The sequence below is a fragment of the Falco punctatus genome (assembly GCF_963210335.1).
Source record: "Falco punctatus genome assembly, chromosome: 15".
Classification (NCBI taxonomy): domain Eukaryota; kingdom Metazoa; phylum Chordata; class Aves; order Falconiformes; family Falconidae; genus Falco; species Falco punctatus.
Genome location: NC_137595.1, coordinates 11528327 through 11541747, shown reverse-complemented (window position 1 = coordinate 11541747; position 13421 = coordinate 11528327). Strand labels below are relative to the sequence as shown.

Genomic DNA, 13421 nt, shown 5'->3' with positions numbered 1-13421 from the left:
TTGCCCGTTTGGGAGACTGGAATGACACTGGCTTTCCTTCAGCCCTCATACACCTCTCCTGTTCTCCATGACCTTTCAAAGATGATGGAGAATGCCTTGGCAATAACATCTGCCAGCTCCCTCACCTCTCGGGCGTGCATGCCATCGGAGCCCATGGATTTGTGGGTGTCAGGTTTGCTTAAGTGGTCTCTAACATGATCCTCCCCAACCAAGGGGAAATCTTCCTTTCTCTAGACTTCCTCTCTTACCTCCATGGCCTGGGAAACTGGAGGGCTGGCCTTGGCAGTGAAGACTGAAGTAAAGACAACATTTGGTAATTCCACCTCGTCTGTGTCCTTCGTCACCAGGGCACCCACCTCATTCAGAAGTAGGACCACATTTTTCCTAGTCATCCTTTTCCTGCTGATGTACTTGAAGAAGTCCTTCTTGTTGTCTTTGACCTCCCTCAACAGATTTAATTCCAAACAGACCTTAGCCTTCCTCACCACCTCCCTGCATGTTCTGACAAGGTCCTAAGTGGCCTGTCCCTTTTTCCACAACCCATAAACTTCCTTCTCCTATGTGAGGTTTGCCAGAAGCTCCTTGCCTATCCATGCAGGCCTCCTACCCCCTTTGTTTGATCCCTTACTCATGGGGATGCACCTACCTCGATCTTGGAGGAAGCAATGCTTGAATATTAGCCAGCTCTCTTGGACCGCCCTACCTTCTAGAGTCCTAACCCATAGGATTCCTCCAAATAGGTCCTTGAAGAGGCCAAAGTTAGCTGTCCTGAAGTCCAGGGTTGCAATCCTACTTGTTGCCCTGCTTCGTCCATGCAGGATCCTGAATGCCACCATCTCATGGTCACTGCAGCCAAGGCTGCCACCAACCTTCACATCCCCAACCAGCCCTTCTTCGTTTGTGAAGACAAGGTCTAAGAGCACACCTGGCCTCACTGGCTCCTCCACCACCTGCGTCAAAAAGTTATCATCAGCGCTCTGCAGGAACCTCCTGGACTACATGAGCCTATCTGTGTTGTCCTTCCAGCAGATATCAGGGAGACTGAAGTCCTCCATGAGAACCAGAGCCTGTGATCATGAGGCTACCTCCAATTGCCTGCAGAAGGCCTCATTGACTTCTTCCTGACCAGGTGGCCTGTAGCAAATGCCCACAACAGTGTCCCCTGTGTTGTCCTGTCCCTTAATCTTTACCCATAAGCTCTCAGCTCATTCTGCATCCACCCCTGTGGAGAGCTCTATACAATCCAGTTGTTCCCTCACACAAAGAGCAACTCTACTGCCTCTCCTTGCTGGCCTGCTTTGCTAAAAAGTGTGTAGCCATCCATGACAGCATTCCAGTCACACAAGCTATCCCACCATTTCTCTGTAATTGCAATGAGATCACGGCCCTGCAACCACATATGGATCTCTAATTCTTCCTGTTCATTCCCCATACTGCATGTGTTGGTTTCAGAGATGTAATTGAGCATGCAGGTTTCCCAGGAGGGGTGCAGGAAGGTCCACCATAGTGACACACACTCCTAAAGTGGCTGGTCTTCTGGTACTCATCTTGGGAGGCATCTAAGGAACACATATCATTGCTTTGGTTGTGCTGGTGTATTGCCCAGTTGGATGTGATGGCACAAGCATTGCCACGTTGGACTCCTCCCCCTGAGCCCTTCAGTTTAAAGCCCACCTCACCAAGCTGGCCAGCCTGCTTCCAGAGTCCCTTACCTCTTCTAGACAGGTGGATGCCATCCCACCCTATCAGGTTATAGCCAAAGAACGTCCCCCTGTAGATATCAAAACCTCTCACAACAGTACAACCCATGAAGTCAGAAGCTGATGTGTGTTATATGCCTATTTCTGGCTGCACCCTTTCCTCTTACTGGTAAAATGGAAGAGAAGAGCAAGCTGGGCACCAAAAATTTTCACCTGCACCCCGAGGTCTTTATAGTCTTCCTTGATTCTGGCTTGTGGTGTTATTCGTGCCCACGTTAAAGAGTACCAGAGGATAATAGTTGGCACTTTGGACAGGTTGTGGCACCCTCTCAGCAATACCTCGGGTCTTAGCTCCTGGAAGGCAGCACACCTCTCGTGGCTCCCCATCAGGCCAGCAGACGGGTGCCTCCGTGCCCCTTAACAGAGAATCACCCACTACAAGCACCCAATGCTTATTTTTGCAGTAACCAAGGTGTGCTGCTGAGGCAGTATCTCCATGCGTATTTCTCAAAACAGGATTCACCATATGTTTCCAGAACTCAAGGCTTTGTTTGAACCCATTCGTTTCATTCCTTCCCTATCTCATGCAGTTTAGAAAGGAGTCACTCCAACCTGAGCAACCCCATTCACTGTAGCAGTCCTGGCCAATTTTAGCAAGTAGAATTGATCTGTCTCAGGTATTACTCCAGAGAGAAATGGTCCTCATCTTAATTTTTTCAATTAAGAGGACCTGAACACAGTAACGCATCACAGTGCCCACTCCAATGCCTTTCCATCCTAGCACTCCAGGCACCCACGTTCCTGGGCACAGTGTTGCAAAACAAGACTGTTCGAAATTGCACATCTATAGTCTGGTCCCTTTCTGGGGTGCCACCACACACTGGTTGTCACCAGAGCCCTGCCTGGCCCATTCCTGCCACAGCAGAGAAAGCAGCTTTCAGGGTGGGGAGCTGGCAGGAGAGGGTGTGAGATGGCACCAGAGCCACAGCAGGCACATGTGCTACACACGGCTGCCAGAAACACAGAAACCGTCCTGTGTGACTGAGCCTTGTAGCCAGGACTTCGCACAGCGTGTTGCTGTAGGATACAGCGGTTGAGCAATAAAAGACATTAAAGAGAACAATTAAGCAAGAACTCCGAGAGCTCAAGAGACTGGTAAGCAGCAGAAGGAGAGAAGGTGTGAAGGACCTTGGATTAGGGCACAGGTAGACCAGACTGACGTAGATTTGACTGGAGGCTTTTATTCAATGCTAAAAACCAAAACTCAAACAAACCACAGTTTCTCCCACAGACAGCACAGCCTTTAAAAGTGTGAAATTAATTGCTCCACGCCCCCGTCACTGCACAGGGGCAATCTCATCATTGAGACCCCATGAATATGATGCTGGCAACTCCACCAGTTGAGCTCTACACCTGTGATGCCGTGCTGGAGGGAAGGCTGAAGGGAAGAGGGGGCTGGACTGGGGACTGGTAATAATCTCTTGTGCAAAGTGGCACTAAATCTTAGTGAGCCACTGCCCAGGCTGCCCTGTCTGGCACGGAGGGGGAGGCAGAGTGCTGAGCCCTAGGCAGCAGGAAAGGTCCTGTGCCTCCTGCAGGTGGTTCTGCAACTGGTCAGGGCTGCCCACAGCAAAGGGAAGGTCAGCAGCAATGTAAGGCCTTGAAAGAGGAGAAGGAGAAGGAGAAGGAATGAGTGAAAGGGGTCGGGGAGAAGCTGGGGGAGGGGAGGGCAGACACATAAAGGAGCAAGGCTGGAGTGGGCAAGGTAGTGAATGAAAAGGGCAGAGCTAGGACTAGAGTCTGATCCCAGCTTACTACTCAAGAAATATTTGGGTCCCTGCCTTGCCCTGCTGTCTGATCCTCCCAGGAGGGTGCTAGAAGGCCACCCCGCGCCCCGCCAGGAGCAGTCCTTCAGCTCAGGCTAACACACTGCCAGGGTAAATAAGCCTTCAGTGTGCGAAGAATCAAAGCTGGTGAAATCAGGATGCTGGCTACTATTGTTTGCCTTGAGAATCTGCATCACTCACTGGTTCACAGCCTCTCCCTTGTGGAAATGGTCCTGGGCACCTCTCTCTCCCCTACTGTGCCCCCCTGACACCCTTTTCTTTTCTGCATGTTTCTCGCCCGCACACACACAGACAGTGTTGCTGTGAAGGGATATGCACATGCACACATGCCCAAAGAGCGTATTTCCGAGGTTAACCATCTGTCGTTATTTCCCCCTTTTCCAGCCCAGCCAGGATCTGAGTGGGAAACAAATTTTGTCATGGCCTACCTTCTGAGTCCGCCAGGTCTGAGACGCAGGGGGCAGCGGCTGCCAGGCTTCGGGAGCAGGGACGGGGGCTGCCTCTGTGAATCAGCAAAGGAGTCCTTGTGACAGGGATGCATGCTGAGGCTGAGCGCTGCTGTCTGCACACTCCCTGCCTCTCCTCCTCCACCGCCCAGCGCTGCTGTGTTGCTATGCAATCACATCACCAGCAGTAACAGCATCTCTCCAAGCCTGCAAAGAGATACCCTTGACTCGGCAAATACAGGAGGAACAAGGACAATCCCACAAAGTGTCCAGCCCTTTGGAGAGGTCTCCTTGGCCAGCGGCTGATCCAGAGGAAGGGAGGGAGAAGTCACACACACACACACACACACAGGAGGAGGAGGAGGAGGAGACAAAATACACATGGAGAGGAAGAAAAGGGAGTGGTGGAGAAATACAAATGCACAAAAGGCGCTGTGGTCGGTCTTCCAGAGACCTGACACAGACACTCTTCCCGCTGCTGGCCGACATCTCCCCACCACCTTTCAGCACTGTCGGCTCTCATTGTAGGTTAGATATGGCCATGTGTGCACTGGAAAATGCCAGACACATTCACCTCCTTTCTTAACTGCAATTTGTGTGTCTGGCATAAGATTTAATAACTTACAAATAGGCTGTTTTAAAGTTAAAATTGAGGAACAAAAATAGGATAATCAATTTTGGGTATGCTTACTCTTTTTCTTAGAAAAGAAAAATAAGTAAAGGAAGAGCCGGTTCTCCAAGCTAGAGAGAAATCCTGATCCAAGATTTTTTTAAATGTCAGGGTGTCTTGTCAGGGTCTCACAAGAAACAGAAGCATTTGAGGCTGCTGACTTGGCTGAGGACACGAGCAGACCTGGAGTTAGGGTTTCGGTCCATACATTCCAAATAGCTTGCAGTTCTTTGGATCATTCCACCCAAGGATTTCGAACTGCTCAAGATGCCAGCGATGTTATTCTCATATTACACAAAAAGGAATAGAGAGAGGTAAATGACTCAATCAGAAAGAAGGTTCAAATCTGATCTCAGCCTCTCCCTGGGAAAATTAAACCTTGGGAAACATGATCTTCCTGGTCCTTGTCAGAACAGCCTTTAATGAGCCTTAGACCTTTTCCCAGAGCTGACAGACAGATGTTAATTTTCTACTCATGCCGTCATGTTCTACAGAAATATCACTGCTGTTTATAAAGGTTGCCCGTTTTCATACATCTATTCCTCACAAGCAGTAGGTCAGATGTACCTCCAAACACAGGTTCACTTGGCTCATGCAGACCCACTGGATGGACATGTAACAATTCCACTGCACCTCTGAAAATCATTTTGGGCCAAGACACATCTCACAGCAATGGAAAAAGCCACGGGCAAACTACTCGTAGTGGCACGGGGCTTCCCACAGGCTGTGCATGGAGGAATGTTTGTCAGGAAATGCTGTCACACAGAGCAGCAGTCCCCAGCCCACCTGCCCGCTGCAGTGACCAGCATGGTGGGGAGGCCAAGTCTACCTTTCAGCCAGTTTTGAGACCCTAGGAACAAACCTTTCTAATCCCACACCATTTTTGGAAGGTAGATGTGAGCAGATCAAAAGCTTTTCCAGGTCTTCAATTTAAAACTGAAGGCGGCAGTCAAAATACAGTTGATCTTCAGTAAAATAGATTTGAGAGAGTCCTCAAGAAGCCAGTGTGCTCCTCAGTGGTACCAGCTAGAACCTCCAGCAGGTGGGTGACTGACCCCAAGGAACCTCTCCTTCCATCCTAGATAGGTGAACCAGGAGTCAGGAGCAGAGCCCATCAGCACACAGTGAGGCAAGATGCACAGAAACCTCATGTAATTACACTGAAAGGAGGAGATTTTTAAATAGCAACCTCCTTATAGATGGTTCCAAAAGGAGTGACACCGAATGCTTTGAGTACGAACCCCAGAATATGTATTCATCACTCCACACACCTTCTGCCTTTAAAAGCTTCTTCAATAGCTTCTGCTTCCACAACAGTTGGACTGATGCAACAAAGCTAATTCTGAAAAGCCGTATTTAGACCCCAAAAAAATAGATATGAATAGGAAGACAGAAATGAGCAGAGTCTCTGCTGGGCTATTTTTGTGCCTACATACATACAAATAATAAGTCCTGGCTTTAAAGGGGGGGGGGGGGCAGTGGGAAGAGCAGAGTGCTAGAAGTAACTCCAGGCAACTCCAAACACACCATTCTACAGAAAGACAACACCAAATTCAACTGCAGCATCCATCTGTCACCAATAGTATCTATAAGGGACATGACAACGTGGATAAACAAAGTGAGTACTTATCAAGCCAAGTTACACATACACACGAGACAGACATCAGCACAGAGATGTTTACAGACAGCATGAACTACAAAAACAAGGTGTTTTGCAGTACATGCATCCTAAATTATTGATAGTTTAGGGACAGCAAAATGCAGAAGGGAAAAAAAAATCCCTTGTGTCAGTTTAACTTACATTTCGAGACAAACCAGAATCTCTGGTGAAAGAGTTGCTTCCATGGCTGGAAGCATATTCCTAAGTGCCCCAATTCCTTCTGTTTTAAGGATATAATTAGGACAAACAGCTGAGAATTTCAGAACTCAAAGGAAATCAGGGAGACAAACTCAGATTTGTCATAAATGCAGCCTTTCACGTAAGTACTACGATTTTTTAGAGTGTATGGAAAGGTTTATGAGACAGGATGCTAAATTTGGTGTGTTTTGAGTTCCAAAGAGAACTTAATCCAAAAAAACCCCACAAACACTCCTAAGGAACTCCAAGAACCCATCTTCTGTAAGACACAGTGGTACCTACCGTATGCCTTTCCCTAACAAAACATTTCAGATATTTTTGTTTTACTAAATGGCAGATACGTACCTTATTAGCAAAACTAACAATCTCCATCTGCCCAGCAGGGACATCTCAATATTCACAATGCTAAATATAGCATACAACCATACAATAGATAAACATCAAGCCAGCTTTTATAAGGCATGAACATGAAATTGAAATCAGATTCTGATTTACACCAGAATCACTCCCTTTAAAACACTGGAGTTTAAATCAATTTAAATCAGTGAAACTGATGCCAGCTTACACTTGTGAAATGAGAATCAGCCACACTGAGTAAACATACAGAATCAAAAAATGCAGAATACCCTGAATACAAACATATTTACTGAAAATGACTGGTGAAAACTGTGCTATATGGAGATACACTAACAATATCTTCAGTTTGAAATTTTTAAAAAGCTAGAAGTAAGGGCCTGTCTGGCCTAAAGTCTCTATTACTTTCTCTTTATTCAAAGTCAATATTAATTTGGCTAAATCACTCGTAAGCTGGAACATCTGTAACACTAAGAATCTTGCGTTAGTAACCAATAAAACCATGAACTAAAACATTAGCATTTGCATTTTCAACACAATATTTCAGGTGTCAGTACAGTTAAAGGCTTTTAATTTTACTTTTTTGCTTCCCATAAACTCTCACCCACTAACTTCCCCTTCTAAAATAGCCCTTATCAGAGAACTGTTTCCCAGAACACGCGCTCTCTCTCTTCTTCAAACGCTGCAACTTCCCTCCCTTGAAATCTCACATCTCCTGAAAGAGGAGGATCATCTTCCCTTCTGTGCAGAAGAGGAAGTGCTGACACCATCCTTTAGAAACTTCGCCAGACCCTCCTGGGTAAAGCTCCAATTTGTCAATTTGTCCCAATTAAAGTATTTTAGAGAGTGATGCTTTACCTAGGAACCTAGAACATAGATTGTGCAAGGAAGACCACAATTTACCACCGTGGAATAAATTCTCAGAAACTCCTCATAGAGACCACTACCAAGAACACACACAGAGCATGCAAAGTGAAGGAAGGCTTCAGGGAGCACACCGCAGCAGCAGCAGCAAGGCAGGCAGTGGGTTAGAGCATGTTCATACACCTGTATTCGACTGATCTTTGCCTTGCACAAAGTGCTGCAGCATTTTGTCAAGCAACGTCTGATGAGGAATGCACATAGCATTTCAAGCAGAGAAGCAGCTGGTGGAGCCTGACGAGCTTAATTCCCAAACTAGTGCCGGAGCAGCAGTTGGAGGCTGTGAAGTTCCCACATGTGGCAAGAAGTCACTGATATCCTAACAGCCTGCAAACCTTAAACATCTAGAGCAAAGATCAGAGCTAAACATTGACTGAGAATATATATGAAAGTGCATCCTTGCTGAAAGAATAACACAGGAAGAGACAAAAAAAAGAGCACTTTCCATAGAGCCATACACTGACAGTGTCCTTGTGGATCCAGCTGCTGAAGAAGGGTTTGGTGAAAGGCTTGTGAGCCAAGACAAGGTCCCTCATGGCTTGAAGAAATCCTTTTTCTCCCCAAAAGCCTGTTTTCCTGAGACACAGAGCTCCCTCATCTGGGTCTCCTCCTAACTGAAGTAGCAGACAAAATAGTTCTCGCACAGCCGTCCATCTCAAAACGGCAGTAATCTGGTTTTGGTGCAGGATCATTGATCTCAGTGGTTATGCTGTGCCTGCCTGCCAAGGCAAAGCCAGAAGGAACAGATCTTGCACAAAGGGACAGACCTGCCCATCAATTCCAGTACATTAGATAGGCAAGCATGCTTGTGAGCAGGGCACAGAGAGCCTCTTTTCAGCAAAAAGGAACAAAACCAGAATTAGGGGCTCTAAATTCAGCTTGAGAAGAATCTAAGAATAGTTGCCCAGATATTGTACCACCCTGTTCTTTTTTTGTTTAAATAACTGATGTCAAATAAATAACCATACCTCCTTCGCCAGCATCAATAAGCACAAAACCCCTTCCAAGCACAGATTCTATCCTGCTAAAAGCATTTAGAAAAACAGTGGGATGCTTTCTAAAAGCTCAGTACCTGGGGTGAGAGAGAAGAATGGGTAGAGAACGGATACAAGCAGGCAGCTGACACGCACTCAGAAACAGAATAAATCCCCCTTTTCATTTGTTCCTGCATAGGGGTTGAAACTGTCTCCCCTGAGAGAGAAATGAAAAGGACTAGAGGGGAGAGGGGAAATCTTTTTAGAGCAAAGAGCACCAAAAGAATGAGAGGTGGGTGTCAAAAGAGTGTAGAAAATTTAGGGGAGAGATGAAGAAAGGAAAAGAAAAAAAAAAAAAAAGGAGAACATGGTAGAAAAGAAAGCAAAGAAAAATGCAGGACAGAAGGAGAAGGCAGACAGGCAGTTTTCAGGAGCTGTTTTGTTCTTAAAATGCTGTCAACACATTTACAATGTGCTTTCCACCCCCCTCCTTATTTGCTGGGCCATGCACACAAAGGAGCAGGAAAGCAATCACACAGGAGCTGCCGAAGATTCACTTCCACATAGAACAGAGGTGCCCTAGGAGAAAAGAAACTGCTTAGCGATCCGTGTACAACAAACCACGATGGGGCTGTTACAGTCCTAGAGACTGGAGAGAGAGTTGGGAGCAAGCCTGCAGAGAGCAGCCACTTCCCACAGAAATCACACTCAAGGCTTACAGGCAGCCCCGACACTGGAGCAGAGCGAGTCAAATTGGATGGGGACACAGCTACATATAAAAATATGCATATTTACAAGAAGCTTATCAATGAATTCTTTAAAGGAAGACCCCAAATGATTTAGGCAGAAAATACAATTTTCAAACGCATCTTGCATTCTGTACCTAACCCCAGTGCCTGAGGCTTGGAATCTCAGCCACATCACAGTGACTTAATATCCCATCACCAAGCCTGTACTGGAACAGTCCATTTTGTGTCATATTTCTGGCAGGTACCAAAGCTTGTCTGATGCATGTTCACTCATCAAGCCGCAGAATGGGATCACATCTGAGCATACATATTTCTAAAAACTGTCAAGCTTAATATAGCATTTAGAACCTGTGTAAGGTACGTGCAGCTTTTTCTGAAGACCAACTGTTTCAGTTTCTACGTTTGTGCAAGACTGTAAGTGAACTTGAAAATGGAAATTAGATGCCAAAATAATTAAGGCTCCTTTTAATCTTACCCTCTGCTATGCAGGCTTTTTAGTCCTACAAGACAGGAAGCCAAGCAGAGAAATGAAGCAGCATCACAAGATGTGCACTTTACCCAACATTATTTCTGTACTTCAGTACCTCCCTTGCCAACTATAATTACTTGGCAGTTACTTGGGCAGGTCTAATAGCTAGATACAGTTCTCAGGAATCCTGTGCCAAAAACTACACCATACATGAAGGTGGTCATAAAAGACCTTCTTGGTCAAAAGCAAAGTTTGGTGAAATCAAATCAAACCAGCTTCAGACCAAAATAATTATTTTTATTCTAAAAAGCAGAGCCATAACGAGGGAAAGCCATTGGTGCAACATAAACGTTTCCTAGAAGAAAATACTTGGAGACTCAGTTCTTTCAAGATATTCACCCTCCAGAGCAAGCTTGCTACCTACACCTGTTGTTCTTCACCCAGACTGGATGTATGCTCTGACTAAAGAGCACATAAAGAACTCCCTCGCACGCTCTCAGGAGCCACAGCACTACAAATTAAAGCAGTCCAGTGTGTATTTTTAATGATAAATTATCAGAGGATCTAGGACTACAATTAGGCAGGAGTTTCACTGTACTGTGATTCTGTGATGTACTTTTAGCCAGGTCAGATTCCTCCGTTTCCCTTATTTTTTCCTCTGTGCAAAGATTTGCGATAAACCATTTTGTCACAGCAGCCAGGAGGCAATTGCCCTGCCCTAAAGCGCTTATAACCAAGTTTTAACTAAAAGACGAAGAGAGCCAAGGGAGGAGATGCTGGGTAGAGGCAAAAAACCCCAACTGAAACATTATATAAAAAGAGCAAAGTGAATTTTGTTTTGGTACCAGTTAAACGTTATTAGAAGTGTTCAGGAGCACACATATTGGCAGTTGTTAGAGCTGCAGTACAAGTCTCAGAGGTTCAATTTTCTGAGTGGCTACAGCTGTACCACCTTCTAAATCCTTGGGTCCTGATTTATTCATGGCATTAGGAATGCAAAATGCAAGCAGAGGGAAGTAGGCCAACAAGAGAATAGAAAGCAGGGATAGAGGAACCAGTTCTTCATTCCAGCTGAAACCAGGTTGAAATTAACTCTCTCAGAGCAGCTTCTCTTTAAAAGGGCAACACCCCCAATGCATAAAAATGCAGCAACGAGTCTCTCCCCACAAAATAATGATTAACAGAAACACAAAGCAAACATGGCTTCAGAAAAAGGATTCAGCTTCACTCTAGCCCGAGGCGTTTGCATTTTCAGATGCAGAATGCTCACGGCAACGTGTCTGCCAGGGGAGGGGGTTAATGGCTTCGGTTCTGTGAACTGCAGACCAGATGTTCAGCTGGTGCAAGTCAACAGAGATCCATTAGAAATTAGTGGAGCTATGCCTGCTTACCCCGGCCAGGATTCTGGTCTTGTACTTTGAAATCCTAATACCCACTCAGAGATTTCTCTAAAAGGAAAGGCCTCACTTTCTGGAAGCATCTAAACAGGCTGCTAGAAAAGCTGCAGAACATGGTTAAATTGAAATTATCACTACCCTGGCTTGTTTGTAATATTACAAACCCCCTAAATTGAAAGCATGTAGAAGCCTCCTGAGAAGGGAGGACAGACAGGAACAAGAGCAAATCAGCTTTTACTCATGGGAAGATAAAGCACTAACCAGCATTCCCTGAGATCAGCTGATACTAGAAACGTAGACCTTGAAACAGCATCCTCCAGAAAGAAAAAATGCACCCAAGAGCAGACCCAAATGCCCAGAAAGCATGCACTTTCTTCCTAGTGAATAATGTTGAATATAACCCCCTCAGAAGGAGGTTGCAGGCCTGACCTAAACTTATTCTGGGGTGCTGGCTGACAACACAAACATGAGTCTTAAATGAACTTTTCATCCTGCATTGTTCCCATCAAATAGTACCACAAAACAGTTGTTTCTGCTACAGTTTCGTAGTATAAACATACAGGTGGCACCTTACAACAGGTAGAAATGGGCACTAGAGGTAAATCACTGATATGTCACTCACCAGGAAAAGCATGGGTCTTGGCTATCTCCATTTTAGACCTCAGAAAAGGTGCCGTGGTCAGCCAAGTCTTTCAGCAAGTGCTTGTAATAGGAAATACTTTACAAAATTTACCATGGCAATTGGATGGTAAAGAGTGAATAGGGAGGAAAGAAGAGGTACAGCAGCACATTCCTCCCTAAAAGGGCCATTCTTCCATTCAAGTGGAATGTTAGCAAAGTCAGTATTTGGAGAAAAAAAAAAAAGAAGAAAAAATGTCTAGATGTGAAAGACAAGAAATACTATGTACAATGAGGCTAAAAGTCATCTCAGATGATCCATCTTCAAGGATTTTAAACAGCCGTCTTGACCAACAAAGCTGACATTAAGGGAAAGTTATCTGTCCTGCTACTTTATTTCTGCATCTCTAAGTGTGCAGCCTGTGCACTTGAATGACTACATCATACACAATTTTTTAAAGACTTTTGTAACACAGGGTATAATAAAAGACCTGTGATGCTGCAACAACAGTCTTTTATAACATGACCCTGAGTTTTCTGAGCCAAACACCAGCCTCAAGGGACCAATAACCATGCAACATTCAGTATACCCTAAAGGATTCTGCTATAAGCCTCTTTAAAAACATTTACATAAATCACACACAATCTTAAGAATCTAGGCACCTTTCACAACTGAAATGAAGCCTCTGGCAGCACCTTCCAGTCTGACAGGAATGCTACAGTTCCACTCCTTGCGTAGGAACTCCGAACAGCATCCAGGTAATGTGAACCCTCTTCCTGGCTAGAACTTAATGCTTTTGAGATGTTCTGTATTTGCGCTCCTTTCCCCACTGACTGAGCCTACCATACACAGATTATAACTGGGTCCATGTCTCCACCTCACGTTTTCCTAGGGCTGTCAATCCCTCCACCCTGTTCCTATACAGAACCACAGTGCAGCAATATGGAAGTACAAGTCTGGTCAACACCTGACAACTGTATGGTGTAAGGACAAATGCTAAGGATCCTTAAGGAATGCAGTATGCAGGCTTTCCAGCTTAAGTGCCAGCATTTCCAATACCCTCCTGGAAGTAGCTTCATAGAAAAATAGGAGCTACAGAGCTCTCCTTCTTGGGTCCTTAGCCAAAACCTTTAAGGAGTCTAACAATAGGCAACACTATTAATAGGAACTGCCAGCCAGTGATGGTAAGATAGTCCTCAGCCAACAAGCTGAGCTGGTCCAAAACAACAGTACCAGCCTTTAAAGGAGATAACTGATCATATGTTAGGGCCACATCTTGAAACATATCCACTTAGAGGAATTTGTAATTTGTGGAGCTTGAAAATATAATCACAATTTTTTAAGATCTTTCTCTTGACAGAAGTGAGCAAGCAGCACTTACAGTAGCTGAAATAATACAGTCAAATAAGAAAGGGCG

The 13421-nt window shown here is 45.3% G+C and overlaps 1 protein-coding gene across 3 annotated transcripts in view; it reads right to left on the bottom strand.

Annotated features, from left to right (window-relative positions):
- DRP2 (dystrophin related protein 2) overlaps window positions 1–13311 on the bottom strand; it is a 42656-nt gene extending 29345 nt beyond the window's left edge. The window contains exons 1-2 of one of the 3 annotated variants that reach the window (XM_080365484.1): window positions 4847–13311; window positions 3976–4200 (exon numbers count right to left, since the gene is read on the bottom strand). The gene's annotated coding sequence lies outside the window, so the exon portion shown is untranslated. Of the gene's footprint in view, window positions 1–3975 lie in introns of all 3 variants that reach the window. The other 2 variants (XM_080365485.1, XM_080365486.1) reach the window with 2 other exon arrangements.
- Window positions 13312–13421: the final 110 nt, after the last annotated feature.